The sequence below is a fragment of the Phyllostomus discolor genome, chromosome 9 (assembly GCF_004126475.2).
Source record: "Phyllostomus discolor isolate MPI-MPIP mPhyDis1 chromosome 9, mPhyDis1.pri.v3, whole genome shotgun sequence".
NCBI classification, from domain to species: Eukaryota; Metazoa; Chordata; class Mammalia; order Chiroptera; family Phyllostomidae; genus Phyllostomus; species Phyllostomus discolor.
Window position 1 is genome coordinate 15,277,157 of NC_040911.2, and position 20,457 is coordinate 15,297,613.

The 20,457-nt window shown below is 40.7% G+C and overlaps 1 protein-coding gene and 1 non-coding gene across 2 annotated transcripts in view; both read right to left on the minus strand.

Annotated features, from left to right (window-relative positions):
- Positions 1–20,457, minus strand: part of DCC (DCC netrin 1 receptor) — a 1,018,954-nt gene that overhangs the window by 616,762 nt on the left and 381,735 nt on the right. The gene's annotated exons all lie outside the window — the stretch shown is intronic.
- On the minus strand, positions 13,682–13,783 carry LOC114507112. The gene has a single exon (XR_003685390.1). It is a non-coding gene; the product is annotated as a U6 spliceosomal RNA (small nuclear RNA).

Here is a 20,457-nt window from a genome sequence, read left to right on the forward strand (position 1 = left end):
ACCTTGCACACGTGGACCCTCACCATTAGAACCCTGCGATCTTCAGAGAACCTCCAAGTGACCCCCAAGCTAGCCTGTTTAAGGATGAGACCACCTGGAGAGGCCCCCTCTTTGCAGCCAAGGCCTTCACAGACAAGCCTCACCGATGCGGCTGGTCACAAGTGCATGCGGGAGCCGGGCCCCACTGGCCCAGACCAGAAGATTCACCCAGCGATCCATGAATGAAATAAACAGTTGAGCTCTGAGATGGTGTTCTACATAGTAAAAGCTAACTACCACATAAGAAGAAAAAAGAAAAACAACTCCTCTAGTCTACGCTGCTAGTAGTCTCTCAGGGACAAAACGTACCTCTGAATAGGAATCGATATGTCAACGAAATGTATGTTTAGCAGTTTATGAATAGTCACTAATCCAAAAAAGTATGCAACATCTGTTTGGAGTTGAAAACGATCTCATGTGAAGATGTTCTCAAACTTATTTATGTATGCATCTAATCACACCACTGGCAATGTTTTCAAATGAGAAGGACAGCAATCTACGTAGCAAACATATTATCATTTTCATATTCACCTGTACACCCTAGAAATAATAGCTTGCATCAAGGACAAAAGCTACATTGCAAAGATAAGATGCTGCTCACACACCACAGGGAATGTCACTTCATAGAGCATCTCTTAGTATTTCTCATTTATAAAACAAAATACCATCTTTTCTACTCCATCATTGTCCTAAATACTGCACAGAAAAATCAAAACACTGGAATACATTTTTGCTAAATGACTCAGTGAAATCATCTCACGCCATACTGTATCTGATTCTGCGGGCATTTAGATTATAGTATTACCCAGGGGACGCTCAGTCTTTTGTACCACATTTTGCCAGGGTACATGCTGAGTAGAACCCTTGGGTGTCTTCTCTCATCAGAAACCCTGCAATTCTAATTTTATCAATTCACCAAACACTGCAGAAAAATGGCTACCATTCATCATAATAAATGTATAATCCAGGAATATTCCCTAAACCAATTCAACAAATGTTTATTGACAATTACTATGACAGTCATTAATGATTCAAAATGAAGGACACTACCCCTGCCCTCAAAGAGCTGCCACTGAAGTTGAAAAAGAAAAGTGATCCATCTGTGTAATAGGTAGAATTCAAAATTTCCATACCTTATAACAATTTTATCTTTATAATTGAATGAGACATTAATTCTAATTCAATTATAATAGACATTGTTTATAATTTTGGCAGTTAGTAACAGAGATAAAACATGGTGCCAGGAAGTAAAGTATATTGATAAGTTGGACGTTTTTTTTTTTCCCTTTTCCTGCCTATTGTTAAGAAATGAATATGACGCTGCAGTCCTTTGTAATAGCACTTTGACACCAGAACACTTAAGATGGCTTTTCAAATGTTGACATGTGGGTGTCATTTGGGTTCCACAGGAATATTTGAAACTATGGTTAACTTTAGGTATTTGGGTAAAATTGCTGAAATCACTGAATAGAGCCTACTTTTGTTACAAAGATGCATCTTTGTTACATAACACACATGGGGCCAAGGGGGGCACGATATTACCAAAAGGACCCCCACTAGGTTCGATTGTCTGTCGCTTTGGAAAGATGTTTCTCAATGCCAGAAATTTGTGAAAAGGAAAGGAAATGTTTAGTTAAAGCTATACAGACTTAAAGCAATGACCCAATGTCTTCATTAAAATATCAAAGTCCATCTGGATACCCACAGACGCCCACAGTGCTGCCTTCTCCCCCTACCCTAATTCAGGGTACCATAACTCAGGAAAAGAAGCAAACGTCTGTGATTCAGGCTCTTGACACCATCAGCTGTGTCACCGCCCAAGCAGGATCTCCAATTAATCCAAAGCCGTGTGGCACCTTCTCGTGGCCTACTGGAAAGAGTTCTTTCACTCTTCTTCCAGGCAAAGTCTCTCCTGCTTCCCAGGCCACGTGGCCAAGGGAGCACCCCAAAGCCACGTGGTCCTCTTCTACCAAAGCTGAAGGGGTCCCCACTCAGGCCAAAACTGCATAGTTCTTCTGGGCAAAGCTGTGGGGAGGAGGGGGTTGTCACTCTGCCAAAGCCGAGTGGCGGTTCTCTGCTAAAGCCGCACGGTGATTCTCCCTCACAGGGCTGTGGGGGTCTGCACTCTGCCAGAAGCGCGTGGCTCTCTCTCCTCTATTGCCACAGCCACGTTTTCTCTCCCCAATGTCTGCCAAGTCTGCCTTTAAATCCCCATGCCAATCTTCCTCTACCCCATTTCCGACTCCTCCTACAGTCAGTTACACCTGCCAGCATTATCCAAGTTTACTGGGCTGCCATCATGAGTATGGGCAGGTGTGGCCCCATGTCATGGAGCCAATCTTCTCTAAGCTCTCACACAGGCATTGTAACCTGGGGGACCTGCCCCCCAGTTCCTCCTGGGGGAGGAGTCCCTTCCATCCCCCTGGCTCAGAGCATGACCACAGCTATTTAACATATCTATGCAACCAGTTAAAGGTTATAGATATGTTAAATGACCATGCCAGAGGTTAGCTGCAAAGCTGTTGCTGTACAAAACAGCCCTTCATGTTCCTGCTCCATGTGTCCCTTCCCCAAACTCACACCTGTGGGGGGAAAGGGTGAAGACATCCTAATATTTCCTAGACACCTTGAGTTCTGGACCCCATTCCAAATCTCTATTTGGGGCCCCCCTCTTGGCTGCACCCTGTTACATCTCGACCCTGAAACTGACCTGTGTTCAAATTCTGTTTTGCCTGATCAGCAGCCATGCAGTACTGAGCAGGCACACAACCTCCCTTTCCTTCATGCTTCCTTGCTACATGTATACCCAAGAGCAAAGTGCACGATGCCACAAAACAGAAAGTATTGTGCTCTTTACATTTGATCAAGGTTCTGATCTTCTTTTTAAAATTGAGGCATTTACCACTCCAAGGATTTCGTAATACCAAACCACTATAATCTGTTACAATTTAATGCAGAGCATGTAAACTGCTCCATAGATCATAAATCAAATGAGTACCTGGGCTCTGAATGTTTACAAATTAAAGCACCAAGTAGTCATGGAGTAGCTGTTTTTTTTTTATTTCAGTGGCTTTAGAAATATGTGTTTGTATTTATTAATCTTTACAGCACAGGGACATTTCATATTCAGTTTGTAAGAACAGTTCCTGTTTTGTTTCAATATTTAAAAAGAGAGAGAACCTCAGATCAGTGGTCTTTCACTCAAAATACCACCTTTTCTCCTTACTGCCTCCCCCTGTCCTTTTTCTTTCCCCCTAATCGCCCCCTTCATTTTCCCTCCATCACAGAAGAAAAATGGTCAAGGACACACACACAAAAAAACATCCTTCACCTATTAGAATAGCTTCCACCCAGCTAAGAAGGTATTTGGAATTTCTGCAAAAAGCAATGCCACTAACTGCACTTAGAACATTTCTGAATTCTCTCTGAACCAGCCAAAGCGACTTCCTCCAGGCAGAACAGAAATGTTTGCCAAGTCTTTGCCAGAGACTGACACTAAGTCACTTGTACAAAAATAGTATTGACCTACAAAGCAAAATAAAATAGAACCTGTAAAGAGTTTCCATAAAGTCCTATATTTAAAGGGCTTGGGCAATAGGACTCTTGTTAAGGGACTATTTACCAAATGCCTGAGAGGAAGGTTTGGATCAAGAACATCTTTGCAACACTACATTGCCTTTAACAGAAAATACAATAAAATACACTCAACATTATAATGCATGCAATTTAATTTTTATAAGGATACAGGAAGAATTATAGGACCCTGACAGGCCTCAAATTATATTATTAACATTAATCTCTATTATACATGCCTAAGGATACCGAGACTAAAATGGTGTTGCTCTGTGAGAAGTAATAGGCTTTTAGGTGGTTTGATTTTTCTTTGTGTTAGAAAAGTGAAAGCAGAGAGAAAATAAATTCTTTGGGGTTCTGAATTAATGTATGCTTATGGTACTCAAAGAGTTTAAAGAGTTGTTAAAACCACTTTCTAGAACAGTTGTAACGGGAACCAGTAGGGATGTCCAACTCACTCAAATTGACAGCCTGTGTAAACTGATTTCCCTGCATAATTATCCACTCTTCACTTACATATAAAGTAGAGTCTAAAGCTCCACTTCTGCTCTGAAAGCATATGTAGTACAGGTCTGTTTTTCGTCATGACAGGCAACATATTTTTAGAAATTTCTGAACGCTGGGAATCAGCGTGGTCTCTTGTTTTTAGCCTCCTCGAATCTCACAGGGCACCATCTGTCCAAAGACATTTAAGCATTTCACCAGTTTTATGTGATATAATAAAATACTAATGATTTACCTTCCTAAGCAAATGTGCTACCTAATTCTTCTGGGGAGAGTGTCAGGTTTTTAAATTAAAACATTTATAGAAGGAACATAATGGGGAATCAATTCCCCTAAACTGTTCTGAAATTTACTTCTCTCTTAACAGAGTGTTGGGGATAGAATCCCAACTTTGCAAATGTTTATTTCTCTTGTACAGTAACTTAGAGGGGAGCAAGGAGGCTCAAATACAACCCAGCAGGAGAGAACTAGAGGTCTATGTCTAGGAAGTCAAGTTCAAGGGAGGGCATATTCAGAGATCGGCAAGCCAGGATGCTGCTGCAGAGAATACACATGGAAAAAGGTCAAGATTCAGGACACTGCATATTTGGGATTAAATAAAAGTACCTGGCCAAAAAAAAAATTGTGAGGCTATAGTTCCAGAAGTTAGGGTTAAAGCAGAGGACTCAGGAGTAGACTTGGGGCAGTAGAGCAGGGGTATCAAACTCATTTTCACCCGGGGCCACAACAGCCTCATGGCTACCTTCAAAGGGCCGAATGTAATTTCAACTCTTTAACATTGATACAGCCCTAAAATTATTTCAATCTTTGGAGGCAACCGCAAGGCTGATGTGGCCCCCGGTGCAAGTGAGTTTGACACCCCTGCACCAGAGTTTTGGGGGTCAAAGTAGACTTGGGGTAGGGCTGAGAGGAGAAACACAGGAGACCAGAGGGGAAAAAAAAAACAAGAAATAGGAGCTCAAATATCCTTTCTTGACTCTTACACAGTAAAACATCTCTTCCCTCAGCATCATGAAATGCTAGTTCAAACCAAACTGTGTGTTACCAGAGTTTCCGCAATAAAACTAAACACCCTCCTCTCTGGCACGCTCAAGAGGGTATCATTACTTTCCAAGCCTTTATAATGCATTGCATTTGAAGGAGCCTGTTGAACTAAATAGGGGTCTTTGAAAAGATTCTGTCTAAAGTGCACCCTCATTTGTAAGAGCCCTTTTGTTTAGAAAGAAGCACCTTTGTGCTTAGTTCTAAAAATGCATTAACTGAAGAGGCCTTTTACTTCGCTACTTCCACTCGATTGTATTTTACCTTGACTGTCTTCTCAGGAGAACACATTCCTTTTTATCCTTCCGAAGGTTTCTTCTAAAAAAATGACACATTGTTTTTCATTCCTAAAGTTTCTCCTTGCACATTCAATCAGCAATGAAAGAAGTCATAGTCTTGAACTAACCAACTCTTTAAATATGTCCTCATAGTATTTAAAGAACAAAGGAAGGTAATGTTTCTTTACTCTTTCACATATAAAGAGATGGGTATAACATCTGTCTCAAAGTCATGAGGGCTTTGTAAAAAAATGAATATCCATAAAATTTAATGCCTAAAAGGATAAAAAAAGAATACTGAATTTCAAGTAGAAACAAAGTTTTCTTCTGAAGGACCCCGGCTTTTAAACCTCATGACAGGCCACTGAAATAAAATTGCCATGCCATTTTGAGAAAATGAGCAAGAATGGAAAGGACACCGGAGCTTGGGGGACACGTGCCAGGTGAACAAGGAAACTGTGGCTTCTGCCTAAGGACAGCGTTAGAAATGCTCCTTCGTCCTTCCTGCCGCAGTGCACTTCCTTGAAGGGAGGTGCCCCCTCAGTGTAGTCAGTCTGACACGTATAAAATTCCACTGCTAGGATTATGCCCTAGGAACCCTGAATCCACAATCCAAAAGAGCCTATGCACCCCAATATTCACAGCAGCACAATTTATAATAGCCAAGTGCTGGAAGCAACCTAGGTGCCCATCAGCAAATGAATGGATCAAAAAACTATGGTACATTTACACCATGGAATTCTATGCAGCAGAAAGAAAGAAGGAGCTCCTACCCTTTGCAACAGCATGGATGGAACTGGAAAGCATTATGCTAAGCGAAACAAGCCAGGCGGTGAAAGACAAATACCATATGATCTCACCTTTAAGTGGACCCTAATCAACAAAACACACAAACAAGCAAAATATAACCAAAGACACTGAAATAGAGAACAGGCTGACAGTGGCCAGAGGGGAGAGGGGAGGGAATTTCAAGGGAAAAGGAGAGGGGTTTACAGGAACAAGTATAAAGGACACATGGACAATAACTAGGGGGGTGGAAATGGGAGGGAGGTGAGGAGGGCTGGGAGGTGGGCTGGGGTGGGAATAAAAGACAGAAAACTGTACTTGAACAACAATTAAAAATAAAATAAAATAAAATAGGTATTCGATAAATACTGACTATAAAATTCAATGCTCTACAATGACTTGTATTCACTAAGGTCAAAGCAGAGTTTTGTGGATCCCATCTTAACACCTGGGAAATATGTCCTTATGTAGTTTATTCTATAGACCATGTAGTTTGAAAGATGTTGTCTAACAAATAATGTTCACTAATCATTTTTTATAAGATGATCATAAAATGTAAAAATTTTCAAATTGTAAAGTCCCAAAGAATATCAAGCTGAGTTAGTAGAAATCAAAAAAATTGAGCCAGGTTCCTGGAGTCTATCTATCTATTGTGTCATATATAAAAAAAAAAAAAAAAAAAAAAAAAAACAGATAAGAAATAAAATTAAAATTACTATTTTTTAAAGATTTTTTAATTTTTAATTTATTTTTAGAGAGAGGAGAAGGGAGGGAGACAGAGACAGAGAGAAACCTCAATGTGTGGTTGCCTCTTGCATGCCCCCAACTGGGGACCTGGCCCGCAACTCAGGCAAGTGCCCTGACTGGGAATCAAACTGGGGACCCTTTGATTTGCTGGCCAAGCACTCAATCCACCGAGCCACACCAGCCAGGGCAATAAAACTACTATTTAAAATATCGGGGACTAATAATATCATGTGCTGGGAATATCCACAGGAAAAATTATGAAAGACCTCTATGATTAAACAGAATTCAAAACAGAACTTTAAAGACCAAAATGAAAAAAATAAATAAATCATATTCATAGATAGAGAAGACTACAACTGTAAAGATATAAACATGTAAATGTAAACTATAAAAAGGATTTCTCCCCCAAACATTTATAATTTAATGCAATTCCATTCAAAGGGTTTCTTGAAGAAACATCAAAGTCAATTAAAGTTTTATGGAAACACAAAGGGCCCAACGAAAGTCAAGATATACTTAAACAAAGAACAGAATAGGAAGTTATGCTCCTGAAAACACTGAATTATTTTACTGCTACAGGAATCAAATTGATTACTATACTGTTATTGACGCTAGGGCAGATATCAACATATAGAACCCGGACACAGGATTCAGAGCCCAGAAACAACGCCTGTGTTAATAGGCCCTTGATATTTGACAAGGTATGTACTTCATGGCCCTGCAAAGCAGTGGGAAAGCAATGGTCCTGTGATGGCCAGAGGACAACTGACAAGGGAGAAATTGCAAGGGATATTGACAAGGGAAAAATACAATCAAGATCTTATCTCCCACCACATATAGCAGTCAGGTGTACTCAGTGCCTAAGTGTGGAAAGTAAAAACGATAAAACCTTTAGATGACAATAAAACAGAACATCTCGACAATCTTGGGGTAGGAGAGGATTTCTTAAGACAGTGTGGGGGTTCAAAACGAGGATATTCCACTGTGGCATGCAGATTATTTCAAGCTGAAGCAACGCAGGCTGAGAAGGCTCAGGAAGAGAGTTTGTCCTTCCCCATTACTGCCTAAAAGAATTTCAGAGACAGAGCCTGCTCCAGGGAGGGAAATATCATCACAGAAGACTATGGTTTAATCTAAGCTATGTCTGGTAGACAGGGAGCAGCCTACCACAGCCGATTTGATCCAAGTCTTGTCTGTGTCCCATTGTTTCAAGATGGCCCAGCAAATATTTGTCCACCAAACATTGACCATTTTCATCCCCTTGTGACTTCTCCTTAATTCCCTTTGAAGTTATGGACCCCTACTTCCCCTCTGTAGTCCAGAATGACATACATTCCTCACCTTGCTGTATTGTCTCTGGAATTTTCATGCTTATGCAAATCCTCCATGTACACGTATTAAAACATGATATTCTCCTCTGAATCTGCCTCATGTCATTTTAATTATTCTACCAGCTAGAAAAACTAAAAGGGAAAGGGGACAGCTTCCCCATCCCAGACAACAGGAAAAGGCAACACTGAGGAGGGAAGGAAGGAAAGGAAAGAGGGAGGGAGGAAAAGGAAAGCAAGGAGAACAAAGGGGGAAAACAGGTAAAACGGGTTCATTGCTCAAAGTCTGCCACTTGCAGCTGTTCTGTCTGCAGACTCTCTGGTACCGATGTGCAACATGGCAGGTAAGCACATCAAAAGAAAGCTGTTAGAGACTTCTATAAACATTTTAAATGGAAATTTTGTCTACTAAGTCTAACTTAAAAACTGTATTTGGAGCGTCTTTATTTTTGTTTATTTTTATACTCATTCATTTCATTGACAGTTACTCAAGTGTCACCCAATGCCTGGAAAAAAAGTTGAATGGTCCACAGAATTTGAGAAGTAGTGAAACAGACAATGCAAAATTAAAATGAGTAAAAAATTTAAAATTCTACTTATTAAAAGACATCTCTTGATGTATCAAAAGACACTTTTAATCCACAGAATAGAGGACAAGTTAGTATCTTTTACTGTTCTTTGATCTATTAAAGGCACATGTTTAAAACACCTAAGAAAAGGCTTACTGTTCTATGCCCTAGTCTCACTCCCCACAGGGTACTTTTAAAAACTCCACTTGTACCTTCCTTCACATCTCTTAATTGTGCATTTGTTTCTTGATCTACTCACTTCAGACACTATTTATTGACTTCTTATAATGACAGATGAAGTTTTAGCTCACTTATGCCACCCTCCATTTTGGAATTTTCTATATCAGTTGCCAATGAACATTTTAAGTAATATAATACCCATAATTCTTTATTTCTTCTTTCAATGACAGATAATACTTTCTAACCACATAGTTGTAAGGAGACTATTCCTACCTGTATCCATTGTTTTTAGCATTCTTTTCCTTTTTATCATTTACTTTCTCCCTAAAAGGATATGTTTTTATCTAAAAAGTATCTAAAGTAGATAAAATCTATACTTTTGTATCTACAAAACAGACACATCTAAAATACATACTTGACCTTTTCAGGATAAATTTAATAACACCATGTGTATTATTTATAATTTGATTTGAAAAAGGTCAAAATTAATATGCACTTTACATTTTCAAAATTATGTAAATATTGTTCACTGATGGGCCAAGTAGTTCATAATTACCTTTTATCTGGTCTAGCTTTTAATTTGTCTAAGCACTCACATTTCTTTTTTTCTTTTAAAAATATGTTTGTACTTATAATGAACTTATAACGTTCTTTAAAAATGTTTGTACTTATAATGACCTTATTTTCGCCCTCAAATACTCCAACAAATCTATCAAGTCTCTTTTTCCTGAAGACCTGCCACCTAGGCCCTCTTCTGCTACAGGCCTGGCCTGGCTGATCTCTGGGTCAGTACACAGAAGTCCTTCTGGGGTATTCTCTCATCGTTTCCTCCCCCTTTGTATCCACTCTCTGCTACTTATTGAGGGCTTTATCCCCTCTGTCCACTCTCAAAAAAGATATATCTATATCCTAAGCCATAGAACCTGTAAAGGCTGCTTTATTAAAAAAGAGAGAAGGTATTTGTAGATGCAGTTAAGGATCTCGAGATCGTCTTTGGATTACCCATTTTAATGATAAGTGTTCTCACAAGAGGGATGTAGAGAGGCTTTTGAGACAGACATACAGAGAAGAAGACACCCAGAGGGGGAGGAAGCAATGTGACTACGAAGGCAGACACCGGAGCAATACAGCCACAGACCAAGCAGTGACTGAGGCCAACAGAAACTGGAAAGACGGAAGACTGACTCTCCCCGACGGCCCCCAGAGCAGCGGGGTGCTGCTGATGCCTTGATTTCAGCCTTCTGGTCTCCGGGACTGTATGGACCCTCTCCTCCTGGACCTGACTCCTGTTTTCTCCTGCAATCTCTTGTCTATATATGTCCCCATCTATTTTTTCTTTATTTGGGGGGGGGTTGTACCTTTCAATTCTTATAAACTTTTTTATCAGTGCCTACAGTGTTGTTGTGTAGACAAATAAATATATTCGGTGACTATATCATCTTAAAATGGAATTTATAGTTAAAGATAAAATATAAGGATAGACCCCTTTTGGATATTAACTTAACTGACATTCAGATCACAAAATTAAAGTCATGTGTTGATAAAGTAAGATAAAAATTACCAACATTAAGAACTTTCAATAACCTTCCAAGTTGGAAGACCAGGATCTCAGTTTCAGATGTTTAACCAACTGAAACCATATACTTGAACACAGAAGTTATAGGTTTCTGGGATCTAATGATCTTAAATCCAGGCTCTTCCACTGAAATTGTAATTTCCTTTTGCAAAGGTTTCCCAAGTGCTAGCATTCTTTACAGCAGTGTCTGTAGGAAGTGGTGGGGATGAGATCCCCATTACAAGTATAAAAGGTTCACGGTATCATGGCATGCTATCCAAAAACCATGCAGTCAATCCACCTTCAAGGAATTACATCCATAACACTCTGAACACCAGGCAACTGACCAATTTGCAAACTTCATTTTCTTGACAATGAAAATATTTGCATACACTTGAATGTGTACCGAAGCAAGAAATCTCCAGGAGAAGCAAGACAGAGCTACATGTGTACCGTGCCACAATGATTTAAACGTGAGAGGCAAGAAATTTGAAATAAGATGCTAAATCATTCCTTGGGGTGTTTCCATTTCCACTCAGACTTTACTATAAAGAATAAACAAACACACAAAGAGACAAACAAACAAACAAACAAAACAAGCACAAAAACACTGTGATCGATCATATGCTCCACTGGACAGAATCCTTCTTGAAGAGAGGTTCTTATATAATCTGAGCCCTTATCTCTTTAAACAGAGAATACAGCCAGCTCTGCCACTCACCCTGGAGACCTGCTTCTGCCCATTGCATTATAGTATTCTAATTAGGAACTCCCATGGAAGTTTCTTTGATGTAGTACCATACACATTAACTATCAGCCACAGGGAAGGAAACAAAAGCAGAATAAAATTTCAACTCTAAAAATTATTAAACCTCTAACACAAATCTTCACATCACTTCTGTCATAAACCACGGCAATCCACAGAGACGCATTTAATCAGGCTTTTTCAAAGACAAATTGCTTGTGCCCCACAATGCACATACATACACCTCCTGCTATTACTCTCCTGATATTCACGGGTTACTGGCTGTTTTTAATCAGGGAACAATGGAATATTTTTGAAAGAATAACTGTTAACCATGATTTTCTTAGACCAAGAAGTGTTCAGTATGAATTGATAAAATCACCATTTACCTAAGTGTTTGTCATTATATTTTAATAAAGAGGATCTGATAGATAATAGCTTCCAATAATCAAACAGCATTCAACTATAGCAAGTAAAAAGAAGGTACCAGAGTCAATGACTACATGATAAACATAAAAGGGGGCAGGGCCGTGAACTAACAGTGCTGGTGCTATTGTGCATAGACTTGACACCATATACCTAGTAAACATTGGTAGATATTAGAACCACCTGGGGGGCCAGTCAAGAAAACAGCCTCCCTGAAGTACATCGATGCCTTGTGTTCTTAGCAAGTTCCTCCAGGAGAGTCTGACACACACCAAATTTGAAAAGTACTACACTGGGGGATCAATTAAAACAGGAGAGGGATGATGAGAGAGAGTGAGAGTGAGAGAGTGAGAGAGAGAGAGAGAGAGAGAGGGAAAATAGTTTGATGTTACAAGAGGCTTTTGATATTGAAGAAATCCCCACCTCCCTCAGATAGATAAAACAGCACAGAAAACTCCCTTGGAGACCTCTCTGGTACAATGTCTCCATCTATAGCCCCATATTAGTGAAAATAAAATGCTCCAAAATGACCTTGGGCTCTGGACACCGACTCACTAGTGTTCCTATGTAGAGCAAGTATCCAGCTGCTCTGTCTACCCTGCAGGGCAGAGTAGAAAAGGGTGACTACATCCAGCTTCTGCAAGCAGCCTGGTGGCTGTTGAAGGGAGAGGCACTAGAGAAATCAGCAATGTCAGCTAACCAGGGGTTTGGGCATATTCCTTTGTAACTTGATAAATAACTAATTTTTTAAATGGAATAGAATTGAAAAATAACTGTCGATTTATTCAATATTTTAAATACTGAATTCATTTTATGTGAATGAGAATTTTTCCGCACTGCATTAAAAAAGAAACAACAACAACATGTGCTCTCCACCTCACCCTCCTTCAAGGTTTGCACGAAGTTTGTGCGCATGCGCCGGCTCTGATGTGGGGTCACCCTGCACTCAGCTCTTCCCACATGACCTTGATTAGTCAGGCCCACTGGCTACCCTACCTTCCAGGGACTGTCTGCAGAAAACCGAACAAAGGATGTGGAAGGAAGATGAACTCTGAATCCTTTAATGCTCTGAGTTTAATACCATTATAAAAAGTCGTGGCTACTACATGCAGACTTTTATTTTTTTCAAAATCCAAGATCCTGTGACTCGCGAAATCCCCACTGTCTGGGTTGGTTCTGTGCACTGAGAACTAAAGTCTTTTGGCTCATAATTTGATTACTTGGCTCCCAGATAAACAGAGAAGTCCTGGAATTATAATCCAGGAATCAGGGGTTTACGCCTCAGTATCCAGTTCTGCACTTCTGTTCTCACTGCTCACTGACCGTTCAAGGTCAGTTACTGCCCATGACCCTGCAAGCACACTAGGATGCTGTAATACTGTGCCCACCGTGCATACATCAGGGAATATGACAGATACAGTTTCCCCTGCATCCATGAAGCTTAAATTATAAAGAAATCTAAAGATGCTAAAGAAATAATAATAATATTATAATCTGTGATTGCGATAAAAAACACTTAATGCAGCGAGACCTAAAAAGTATCCACGGACATCCCAGAAAAAGTGACATCTGATTAGATCTCGAAGAATGAATAGGAATGAGCTTAACTGTGGAGTACTGGGATAAGGGTGTCTAGGAGGCTGCTCCATACTCCCGGTCTTGATGTGGGAGGGGGCACGGCATGCTCAGAGAAGGGGAGATGTCTGTGTGGCTGGGGCACTGTGAGGAAACTGGTCAGAAAGAACTGGGCATTGGAGGAGGAGAGGGGAGACAGGGGAACGGGATCAAAGAAGAAGGCCAGACTAGGCAGAGCTCTTAGGTCATCAGAAGGTTCAGATTTGAATCCAAGAACAGTGGGAAACCATTAAACAACTTCCAAATTGTTGCTGTTGTATGTTTCTTCTTTCAAAAAAAATGAGGAACTCTTCACAATGTGCATGTCATCCTTGCTCAGGGGCCATGCTAATCTTCTCTGTATCGTTCCAGTTTTAGTGGATGTGCTGCCAAAGCAACCGCAACTTCAAATAATGTTTTTCAGAACTTTGGCCTCAGTGTGTGAAATAGATTGCAAGCTAGTTACTAGACTTACAGCACAGTCAGTCACAGGATAACTACAGCCCCTGTTTGGATGATGCCAGCAGCCATGGAAAGAGACAAACACAAGGACACATGGTTGTAGATATAGAGAGCTGATCTCTGACAAAGATGAACGTATGAAGACAAGGTAGTATAGTCACAGCAAATGATGCTGCTGCAACAGCTGGGCAAGTACATGGGAAGAAATCTACATGTACGTTTCACCCCACACAAAAAAAAGTACCTCAAAACAGATCACAGATCTAAATGCCAAACACAAAATTATACAACTTTCAGAAGATAGCATAGGAGAAAATCCAAATGCCCTTGGATGTGGTGATGACTCTTTAGATATAATACCTAAGGCATGATCCGTGAAAAGAATAATTGATAAGCTGGACCTCATTAAAATTAAAAACTTCTGCTCTGTGAAAGGTACTTTGTCAGGAGAATGACAGACCACAAACTGGGATAAAATATTTGCAAAGTACATATGTGTGATAAAGGATTGTCATTCAAAATGTACAAAAAAACCCCTTACAACTGTAAAATAAGAAAATAAATTGATTAAAGGCTGGGCAAAATTTCACTCATATACAGAATCAAATGAATGAATGAATGAATGAATGCAGGGGAAAAAATGATGGTTGCCAAAGGCAGCAAAAGAGGAGGGAGCAAGGTGGGTGAAAATGACCAAAACATACAAAATTTTAGTTTTAGGATAAATAAGTCCTAGGGATATAATGGTGACTATGATGAACAATTCTGTATTGCATCTTACTAAGAATAGATGTTAAAAGTTTTCATCACGAGAAAAAAATTAGCACTATGTGGTGTTGGATGTTAATTAAATTCACTGTGGTAAGCATTTCTCAGTACACATATATATCAAATCATTACGTTGCACATCTAAAATTAATATAATGTTATATGTCAATTATATCTCAATTTTAAAAAATGGGCTAAAGAGCCAATGACACCTCACCAAAAAAGAGACACAGATGACAAGTAAGCATATGAGAAGATGCTCCATATCACATGTCATCAGGGAACCGCAAATGGAATCAACAATGACATAACACTACACTTCTCTTCAAATGGCCAAAATCTGGAACAATGACACCAAAATCTAGTATACTGCTGGGAAGAATGTGAAGCAACAAGAACACTTATTCATTTTTGATAGGAATGCATAACTGTACAGTCACTTTGGAGGATAGTTTGGCAATTTCTTTTTTAAGATTTTATTCATTTACTTTTAGAAAGGGGAAGGGAGGGAAAAAGAGAGGGAAAGAAACATCAATGTGTGGTTGCCTCTCATGCACCCCCTTACTGGGGACCTGGCCTGAAACCCAGGCTTGTGCTCTAGACTGGGAATCCAATCGGCAGACTTTTGGTTCACAGGCCCACGCTCAATCCACTGAGGTATGCCAGCCAGGGCAGTTTGGCAGTTTCTTATAAAAGTAAACATACTCTTACCATACAATCTGGCAATTACATTTGTTGGTATTTACCCAGATGAACAGAAGAAATTAATTCTGTACAAAAATCTGCACATGGGTGTATGTGGCAGCTATATTAATAATCAACAAAACTTACAAGCAACTAAGATGTCCTTAGTATGTAAATGGGTACATGAACAGTGGCATAGCCAGACAACAAATACCATTTAGAGCTAAAAAGAAATAAGCTATTAATCCATGAAAGGACATGGAGGAATGTTAGAGGCATATTACTAAGTGAAAGAAGCCTGCCTCAAAAGTCTACATACTGTCCTGGCTGGCGTAGCTCAGTGGATTGAGCGCGGGCTGCGAACCAAAGTGTTGCAGGTTTGATTCCCAGTCAGGGTACATGCCTGGGTTGCAGGCCACAGCCCCTAACAACCGCACATTCATGTTTCTCTCTCTCTCTCTTTCTCCCTCCCTTCCCTCTCTAGAAATAAATAAATAAATCTGAAAACAAAGAAAAAAAAAGAAAAATTTCTAAAAAATGTCTACATACTGTATGATTCCAATGATATGGGATTCTAGAAAAAGTAAACAGAAAGAGACGGTAAAGAGGATCAATGGTCGCAGGGGCTCCACATTTTACTACACCCTTGCCAAAGCTCACAGAGTGTACACCAAGAGCAAACTCTAAGGTAAACTAGGGATTTGGGGTGATGATGGTTGTTGGTGCAGACTCGTCGGTTACAACACATCTGTCTCTCTGATGCAGGACATTAGCCCTGCGGGAGGCTGCGCGTGTGTGGGTGAGGGGAGCACGTGGAAACTCTCTGCATCTTCTGCTCAGATTTGCTGAGAACTTAAAAGTGGTCTAATAAATAGGTCCATTTAAAAGGAGAATAAAGGACACATGGACAAAACCAAGGGGGAGGGTGGAAGCAAGGGAGGGAGGTGGGTTTGGCTGAGGGGGAGTGATGGGGGAAAATGCAGGCAGTGGTAATTGAACAATAAAATGCTTTAAAAAATAAATAAAAGGAGAAAAATATTTTGTACCGAGACTGGAGACAGCTTGGTGTTTTAGAATTAGAATGAGATTTAGAATTGAGATCAGAATGTGGCGGAAGTGGGGGACTGCACACGAGAGAAATTGCATCGCCCAGATTCGTGGCTTGGACAGTGCGATGGATCGGATGCCATTCATTGCAATGGGCCTGACAGGAAGAAGGGGGAAAGAGATGATGATGAGGTGAGGGGAACCGAAAAGGAAATCAGGTTCCTTGTTTAATCTCAGACCGCTTCAAGTCCTTCGGTCCCTTCCTTTTCTTTTTTCCTTTAATCGGAGGACCAGTCTTCGTATCCTAACATTTTCCATTGGAAAACGCAATCCACTTACAGAGTTAGGCACAGCATGATTCGGAGAGAAAAGTTAGATGGAGACGGATGTCTTTGTCCACGTGAAGAGAGCGCGATGGCAGAAAGGAAAGATCAGGGGACTGTGGTTCGTGGTCCGAAAGACCTGGATTCTAACCTTGTCGTGGGCACTCTTAGCTTAGTGGTGGAGACAAATTAATTCAACTGTGTGTTCCTCAGCTTCCTCCTGCAGGAAGGCCGTTGCGTGCAGCGTGGTTGTGAGGGATAGAAATAGTGTTTTTAGATAACTGGCACAAAGTCTGTCCTCACACAACCAACACAAGCGTTAGAATTAGACTCGGGGTGCTTCTCACACTTTAACATGAATCTCATAGCTGCATAAAAATATAACACAATCAAGCAGAATAGATATAATGTTGAATATATACCAAAAAGTGGGGATCTCCTAGAATTTTCTGCAACAGTCTAGAACCGAAGGCTTGGTACCACACCTTTTATTGAGGGTACTCCAATTGTTTCCAAATAGCCCATGTTTATTCTTTTGGCAAAGCAATACTAAGTAGTTAGTCCTCAAAACATTTGCCTGATGACCGAAAGGCAACATGCATGTAGTCATCTCTTCTGCTTCCCTCTTTTCCAGTTACTTCCCAAAAAGCAATTCTTTCAGAGACAACTGCAGACATTTCCAAGTGCAAAAAGGATGTCTGCATTGTTAAATAATATTGACTGAAAACCTACTGAGGGCTAAATATGATAGCAAGAAAACACACAGGCGCACATACACACCAGATCACAAAGAAGACTTAACAAAAAGCCAGCAAAATTAGAATGCGTGTCATGAAGCTTAAGGAAAAAGTCTTACACCATCCAGAAAATAATACAAATGTAAAATAAACAGTCTGGAGACTAAGAATTCTCCAATCAATCAGGGACCTGCCTGCAGAGGTTTGGCAGAGTGCACTCCTTGGGTAGCGGAGAGTCTAATGTCAAATGTTGAGTACAGCGCAGTAGAATTCTTTCTGCTTTTTGTATGATGAGCTGAGTAATTAGTCTGAACTTGAGTCATAATAACAACAATTGCCAGCCCTGACCTGTGCCGACCACATTTGTAGGTCCCCCCACCATCGACCTTCCACATGTAAGCCTTCTGCCTGTAATTGCTGAGACACAGAATGCCAAGTGAAACAGTACGGAAAGGTTACTTACTACAAACTGAGAAATGGATAAACTCATAATTTTTAAAACATGTGAAACACATGTTCCCCAGGTAGGACCTTGCACTTCAAATGTCAGGCCAGAGCGAATTCTTAAAGCTGACTTATAAAGCTCTGAGAATAGAGTTCATAATGAAAATGTTGACAGGCTCTTGCAGCCCTTATAGTATAGAAAATGTAATATGTCACCTTGTTTTACAAGATTGTACTGGCACAGGAGAAAATTAAAACATTTAACATCTTTCACTTCACCAAATTGCTTTCCTCCTCCGAAGTGTGGTGCATTTGTGGGACGGTTTTGCGTATAAACCTCCTTTACATTGTCACCAGGCTGAGCACGCACGTTCTCAGCTTTGCCCTCACAGTTCCTGCCCAAAGCACAGAAATGCTTTTTGAGGCAGCATTATCTTGTAGCCTCATTCACATTTTTTGAAGACATGTTAAGTTGTAAGAGTTCTGGAGGAGAAAAGGCTGAGATTATTTACGTAGCCATGTAGGCAACATAAAAAATGCTGATCATAAAATATTTTCTGAGAACCTTTCAGAAAGTCTTTCTGTAAAAAAAATAAACATTCCTACTGGAGATATTTACACAAATGTAGGAGCGGAGAGACTTAGAAAAAATAGGTTCATGTTATAGGAAATGCTCACATATAAATTTTAATTTTTAAAAAAATTCTCACCTGAGAATATGTTCATTGATTTTTGACAGAGAGGAAGGGAAAGAAAGGAACATCAATCGGTTGGCCCCTCCACCCCACTCACACCCCAACTGGGTGTAGAGCCTGTAACCTAGGCACGTGCCCTGACCAGGAATTGAACCTACAACCTTTTGGTATACGGCACAACACTCCAGCTAACTGCGCCACTGGCCAGGGCTGGAGAAAACAGGTTTAAACCCTCTGGCAAAATAGAATCACTGCTTATATTTCTGAAAAGAAGGAGACAACAAGCATAAAATGGGAGATAATTTTCTAAATTTGTTAGAAATAATCAAGTGCTGTATGAAAACATAACTATTAATCCAAGTCCTATCATTAACATGAATCTCTTAACCCCAGTGATATTTTAATATCTTTAATGACCATTTACTTTCATGATAGGTTGAAGGCCAGCTGGGGGAACTGGCCAATCTGCAGTCCACATGCCCTCCCAGGAAAAGAGGGCGGAGTCTCAGGGTTTGCTGGTCCAGAGAAAGCTCTTCAAAGCCATGACAAACATTGTTCAGACTTTCACTAAGTGAGAATGGAGAGATGCTGTGCTTCAATATCATCAAAAATAAGATTAAAACCCTGGGCGTTATCCGTACTTTTACTGCATTCACGATTGATGGTGATGGCTTCAGGAAGGGGTGTTGATCCTACAGGATTGGTGCTGAGAGCTGTAACAGGCAGGTACAACCTCACAGGGTTGCACGGGGCCATGTGGGTGGGGAAGCCAGGACTCCGCACCTGAAACAGGCCGGACAGTCACAGAGCCTTCAGGACATGAAGACACGTGACCCCACATAGGAAAAGAGGGCTTCTTCCTGGGGCTTCTCTCTCCCATTCGCTGCAGAGCGCCTAGATCTAGCTGCTTCTTAACTTGTAAAACGCTGACACCCTTTGACTCCGCAATGGCATTGTTACATAGATGTCTTTAAGAGTACCCTAGTTCACTCTGGCCAGTGTGGCTCAGAGGTTGAGTGTAGCCTGTGCACCAAAGGGTTGCCAGTCTGATTCCCAGGCTAGGGCACATACCTGGGTTGCAAGCCATGCCCCCAGTGGGAGGACACATGAGGGGCAATCACTCCTTGATGCTTCTCTCCCTCTCTTTCTCTCTCTCTCTAAAAAATTAATAAATAAAATCTTTTTTTTAAAGTGCCCTAATTCTCTGTTTTCCATCATTTATTGGGCCCCTACTAAGTCCCAGGACCTTTGCTAAGTATGACTGGATTATCTTCCCAGCTACCTTATGAGGCTGGCCCATTTTATAGTTGGGAAAATAAACCCAGGTCATCCCCATAGATGGGCCAAGTTTATAGGACTAGTGAATGGCTAGAGATTGGACCCAAAGTCCTGTCTCCATAAAGTCTGCTCCTAAACACCATGCTCTCTGCCCATAGCTGCCAGGGTTCTAAAGAGACTGTTCACCCAGGGAAGTGAAGTAGAAATAACAGGATCTCTATTTTCATGAAGTCATTGTCCAGTGGACAAGGGCATGCATGTTTGCACATGTGTGTGTCACAGGATATAATGTAGTATGTGTCATGCCACGACAGGGGGCAGAGGGTGCAGCACAGTCACTGTGAGCACTAAGAAAATGGGGTCTCTCCTAGCCCACGGGGGCAAAAGATTCCCAGAGATGGGCTGCATGAACCAAGTCTTGTAAAAAATATATGTGCAAGCACATGATGGTTAAGAAAACAACACATACAGAATAAAGGGTACAAAACCCTGGGTATCAGAATGTGCATGCTTAGGAAACTGCTAAGGGACGAGAACTGAAGGGATGAGTATGGATATAACAGATCTCAAGAGCGTCTTCAGGGCACCAGAAGGAGTTCCCATTCTTCTGTGGTGTGCTGATACGACCAAACAC